This window comes from Grampus griseus (assembly GCF_964374135.1).
Source record: "Grampus griseus genome assembly, chromosome: 6".
In the NCBI taxonomy this organism is placed as follows: Eukaryota; Metazoa; Chordata; class Mammalia; order Artiodactyla; family Delphinidae; genus Grampus; species Grampus griseus.
Window position 1 is genome coordinate 89,501,458 of NC_139000.1, and position 6,218 is coordinate 89,507,675.

At 38.5% G+C, this 6,218-nt stretch overlaps 1 protein-coding gene across 2 annotated transcripts in view; it reads right to left on the bottom strand.

Moving 5' to 3' along the window:
• CENPP (centromere protein P) overlaps positions 1–6,218 on the bottom strand; it is a gene marked incomplete at its 5' end in the record, with an annotated part of 225,545 nt that overhangs the window by 120,028 nt on the left and 99,299 nt on the right. The window lies entirely within an intron of this gene.

Genomic DNA, 6,218 nt, shown 5'->3' on the forward strand with positions numbered 1-6,218 from the left:
ACCTTTACGGTAAACCACCTCAAAAACTAGACTTTAAATAACTTTGGGGAGAGCAGTACCTTACAGATATGTAAAATGGGGTGGAGGGTCTGGATATCCAGGTCAAGAATGGGTAAATAGGTCTTCTTCTTCATAGTGAGGTTCCCCAACTCTGGCACTGCTGACACTCTAGGCTGGATCATTCTCTGTGTGGAGTGCTATCCTGTCTGTTGCGGAATGTCTGGCAGCTCCCTGTCTCTACTCACTAGATGCCAGCAGCACTTGCACGCTGGCCCCAGTGTGACAATCAACAATTTCTCCCCAAAACGCCAATGTCCCGGTGGAAGGGGTGGAGCCAAATTGCAGCTGGTTGAGAACTACTGCTTTATATAAAATTTACTTAATTTCTAAATTCTGACACAAATTTGGAAACCTGAAACAAAATAGTTCGTATTTTTGTTTGGTAAAACTGTAGGGGCAAGATTAAAGTGTGATTAAAATAATAGCACCAATAGTGATGTAACAGAAAGAGCCCAGGGATACAGAGCTCTGAGTTGGAAAAACATACACAGAAGTCCAGTTCCACTTATAGTCTTGGGCAAATCACAATCTCTCTGAACCTGTCTTCTCATCTATAAAGGGTAGGTATGAGAATACTGATCAAATAAGTTGCTATAAGAATTGAATAATAAAAGTATATGTGAAAATGCTTTGTAAACCATAAAGATTCATGAAACATGCATAACTGTTACACTGGACAATAATTCACTGCAAGAAAAATAAAAGATTAAGAAGTCCTTTAAAAACAGAAGAATACCTAACAATGATAATCATCCTAAAATTAAAATGTTCTAAAGTTCTAATAGTTTTAATAAATAAAATTCATTTTTCTTTCTTTTTTAAATTCATTTTTCTACAATATATCATAAAAATAAAATTGTGACATCATACCACTTATAAGAACATAAGTAGAAGTGAAATGTTCACTGAAATTGTAAGAATCCAGTTCTTGAAATTAAATTAAATTATAAGGTTAGTGCTAAGGTTAGAATCATCTAAACAAATAGATTAGTCTATGATCTGAATAGAGAAGCTTAAAGTAGCTAAATCAGCCTTTTCTAAAAAGAAAAGACAGCAAAATTTTTTAAATACTGGAAATGATTCCTGAAATCACTGCAATTAATTTCCTGTATTTAATGTTTGTGTTTTTCATCCCACAGCTGTTAACCATTTTTCGTTATATGTTTGCAAAAGACAAATCACTAATAAAAATCATAAGCAACCAAAACTGCATTAAAGCTTCTGCCACAATCCCATTTTATGGTAAATACAAAATACTACCCACTTGAAATCCATTGAAGTTTGGAAACAAATGAATTACTACAACTTACTGGGTTTATTAAGGACTTCAAGGTAGAAAAAAAGAATCTCAATGACCATCTATCCTTATTTCCTCTCAAATACTACAATAAAAATGATCACTGAATTCATGAAACAAATATAATACTTTTAGAAAATCACTTGAAGTCACTAAAACTAAAGCTTTTTTCCTAAATCAATTTTGTTCCTCCTTAAACTACCGCATTATTTTTCTTTCGTTTGTAATTCCATCTTTTGGGAAAAGAATTGTCTTACCTTGGCCTTAATTACTTCTCTACTCACATGGTCCTTTACCTACTGCAACTGACTTAATTCTCTTGAATTTATTTTCCCCAAATTGTACCATATGAGTAATACTTAATACTAATAGGTGGTATGTAAAGAACATTTTCAGACATTCTTCCAAAAGCCTTACTTGCATTTATTCATTTAATCCTCACAATAGCCCTATGAGGTAAAAAGGAACGAAATTGAGTTACTTGTAGTGAGATGGATGGACCTAGAGTCTGTCATACAGAGTGAAGCAAATCAGAAAGAAAAACAAATACCGTATGCTAACACATATATATGGAATCTCAAAAAAAAAAAAAAATGGTTCTAAGGAACCTAGGGGCAGATGAAGAGAATGGACTTGAGGACACGGGGAGGGGGAAGGGTAAGCTGGGACGAAGTAAGAGAGTAGCAGTGATATATATACACTACAAAATGTAAAATAGATAGCTAGTGGGAAGCAGCTGCATAGCACAGGGAGATCAGCTTGGTGCTTTGTGACCACCTAGAGGGGTGGGATAGGGAGGGTGGGAGGGAGACGCAAGAGGGAGGAGATATGGGGATATATGTATATGTATAGCTGGTTCACTTTGTTATAAAGCAGAAACTAACACACCATTGTAAAGCAATAATACTCCAATAGAGATGTTAAAAAAATAAAATTAAGATATACAGTGTAAAAAAAAAATAGCCCTTTGAGGGAGCTACATTTACTTATTCCTATTTTTTGGGGGTGTGAAAATTGGAAAACAAAGATTGGATACCTTGTGGCAGACCTAGGATTTGATCCCAGCAGTCTGGCTCCAGGTTTTTAACCACGATGACACACTAATTTTTTAGTCAGTGATCAATCTTATAAAAAGGTGGACAGTGCTTCCTCCTGGACATTCTTTGCTTACTTGGCTTCCACCTATCATGCCTTTCAGTTTGCTCTTTTTTTTTTTTTAATAGTTAAGATGTACCATTGTACTTTACTTATTTATTTTTTAAATTTACTTATTTAATTTATTGATTTTTGGCTGCATTGGGTCTTTGTTGTTGCACGTGGGCTTTCTCTAGTTGCAGTGAGTGGGGGCTACTCTTCGTTGCAGTGCGCGGACTTCTCATTGTGGTGGCTTCTCGTTGCAGAGCACGGGCTCTGGGCGCGTGGGCTTCAGGAGTTGTAGCACGCAGGCTCAGTAGTTGTGGCGCACGGGCTTAGCTGCTTCGTGGCAATATGGGATCTTCCCGGACCAGGGATCGAACCTGTGTCCCCTGTACTGGCAGGCGGATTCTTAACCACTGTGCCACCAGGGTTGCTCTTTAATGGCTAGTGTTCCCCAATATTGTTTTGGCCTCTTCACTTTGCCCCTGGTAATCTCATCCATTTCTAAACATTAGCCATAATGTCTCATGTGAAGGCCTCTGAAATCCATGTCTCAAAAGTGGATCTTAGGTATCACCTCACACCAGTCAGAATGGCCATCATCAAAAAATCTACAAACAATAAATGCTGGAGAGGGTTTGGAGAAAAGGCAACCCTCTTGCACTGTTGGTGGGAATGTAAATTGATACAGCCACTATGCAGAACAGTATGGAGGTTCCTTTAAAAACTAAAAATAGAACTACCATATAACCCAGCAATCCCACTATTGGGCATGTACCCTGAGAAAACCATAATTCAAAAAGAGTCATGTACCACAATGTTCATTGCAGCTCTATTTACAATAGCCAGGACATGGAAGCAACCTAAATGTCCATCAACAGATGAATGGATAAAGAAGATGTGGCACATATATACAATGGAATATTACTCAGCTATAAAAAGAAATGAAATTGAGTTATTTGTAGTGAGGTGGATGGACCTAGAGTCTGTCATACAGAGTGAACTAAGTCAGAAAGAAAAACAAATACCGTATGCTAACACATATATATGGAATCTAAAAAAAAAAAAAAGGTTATGAAGAACCTAGGGGCAGGACGGGAATAAAGACGCAGACCTACTAGAGAATGGACTTGAGGACGTGGGGAGGGGGAAGGGTAAGCTGTGACAAAGTGAGAGAGTGGCATGGACATGTATACACTACCAAAGGTAAAACCGATAGCTAGTGGGAAGCAGCCGCATAGCACAGGGAGATCAGCTCGGTGCTTTGTGGCCACCTAGAGGGGTGGGATAGGTAGGGCAGGAGGGAGGGAGATGCAGAGGGAAGAGATATGGTGATATATGTATATGTATAGCTGATTCACTTTGATATAAAGCAGAAGCTAACACACTATTATTGTAAAGCAATTATACTCCAATAAAGATGTTAAAAAGAAAAAGCGGACCTTGCTGCAGAGTAACAAACTCTCAAAAGCAAGTCCAGGGCTTCCCTGGTGGCGCAGTGGTTAAGAATCCGCCTGCCAATGCAGGGGACAGAGGTTCGAGCCCTGGTCCGGGAAGATCCCACAGGCCGCAGAGCAGCTAAGCCCGTGCACCACAGCTACTGAGCCTGCACTCTGGAGCCTGCAAGTCACAATTACTGAAGCCCAAATGCCTAGAACCCGTGCTCCACAACAAGAGAAGCCACAACAATGAGAAGCCCACGCACCACAACTAGAGAAAAGCCCGTGCACAGCAACTAAGACCCAATGCAGCCAAAAATATATAATTATTTAAAAAAGTGCTTAACCTATCATTCAAGACTTCCATGATCTACATTTAAGTAATGCTTTCTGAGCTTTTTAGTTCATGTTTACATCTTTTTATACTCCAGCTGAAGATTACTTGTTATTTCTCAAATATACTCTGTATTTTCTGGCTTCTGTGTCTTTATTAATGCTGTCTTTTACATCTATCAAAGTCTTATCCAACCTCAAATGTCTCTGTCAAAGGTCACCCATCTCAGTTCATCTTCCTGATTCTCCCATAAACGGATGTGGCTTCTCACACCCTACCCTCCAAATCTTCCCAGTATTTTGATGTGCTTCTCTTTTGTACTTATCAAAATCTAACTTATTATAGCTATTCATATATGGGTTTTTTTCTTCACATTCTCTAGAGGATTGTAGATATCTTGAGTGTAAGCACTTGATTGCAAAGTCATCTTTGCATCCCCTTTTTCTCCTCCCCCCCCACCAAAGCCTACCACACTTCATTGGCTCAAAGCATTCTTCTGGATTAAATCAGCAAAGGGTGCTTATCGAAGGGAAAGAAAAAGCCTTTATCCTCATTCTAACAAGGCAATGTGTTTTTATCCTACGTATCTTTCTTTCATCCTAGAAGCTCCCTCTCTGGCTCCAGTTCTCCCACAGACCCGATGCAGATGTACTGTGTGTTCCACATTACTATAAAGTAGGGGCAGGTGGCATTTTTTCCCAGTGCACATTTTTTCTCAATACAGTTTCTATCACAGGCTCTGGGAAGCTCTAAAACAGATCCGCCACCACGGGAATAAAGACGACCAGTGCTGTAACAAGGTACATATTCCCAGCAGTGACATCTCTCCCTTGGTAAAATAACAGCATGAAAATAAAGATAACTGCTTTAAAACGAGCCCTTCCATAGTCAAAGGAAAGAGCTTACAGAGGGCCCTTTAAAACGAGACCTTCTAAAGACAGGGGAAGAGCTTACTGAGGGACCTTTAAAACGAGCCCTTCCGTAGACAGGGGAAGAGGTTACAAAGGCTGCAAGGGGCAGAAACACAAGGACAAATTAGGCCAAGGGGCAAAAGCATGTGCCATGCCAGCTCTACATGGAAGGTGCAATCAGTCATATGAATTCCTAATATTAAAACTTGCAGTTTGAGTACTGGAGATTTCCTTTTTTAAAAAAAAAAATTTTTAGTTTTTAACACTTTTATTGGAGTATAATTGCTTTACAATGTTGTGTTAGTTGCTGCTGTATAACAAAGTGAATCAGCTATACGTATACATATATACCCATATCCCCTCCCTCTTGCGTCTCCTTCCCACCCTCCCTATCCCACCCCTCTAGGTGGTCACAAAGCACCGAGCTGATCTCCCTGTGCTATGTGGCTGCTTCCCACTAGCTATCTTGGCATGGACATATATATACACTACCAAATGTAAAAAAGAGATTTCCTTTTTATTAAGGAAAATTTTCAATAGAAGCAAAAGTAGACAAAACACTACAATGAACTTTCATCTACTTCTCACTCAGTTTTTAAAATTATCAACTTAAGCCAATTTTATTCATTTAAACTCCCATTGCTATTATTATTTTTAATAACAGCTTTATTGTGGATATAATTCACATACTGTACAATTTACCATTTAAAGTATACAGTTCAAAGGTTTTTAATATATTCAAGCTTAGCAGCCATCACCACAATCAGTTTCAGAACATTTTTATCACTCCAAAAAGAAACCCTGTCCTGATTAATGTCATTTACTCCCAGCCTTAGGTAACCACAAATCCACTGTTTCTATCAATTTGCCTATTCTGCACATTTCATATAAATGGAATCATATAATATGTGGTCTTTTGTGACTGGTTTCTTCCACTTATAATGTTTTCAAGGTTCATTCATGTCATAGCATGTGTCAGTACTTCACTCCTTTTTATTGCCAAGTAATATTCCATTGTATAGATGGACCACACTTATTCA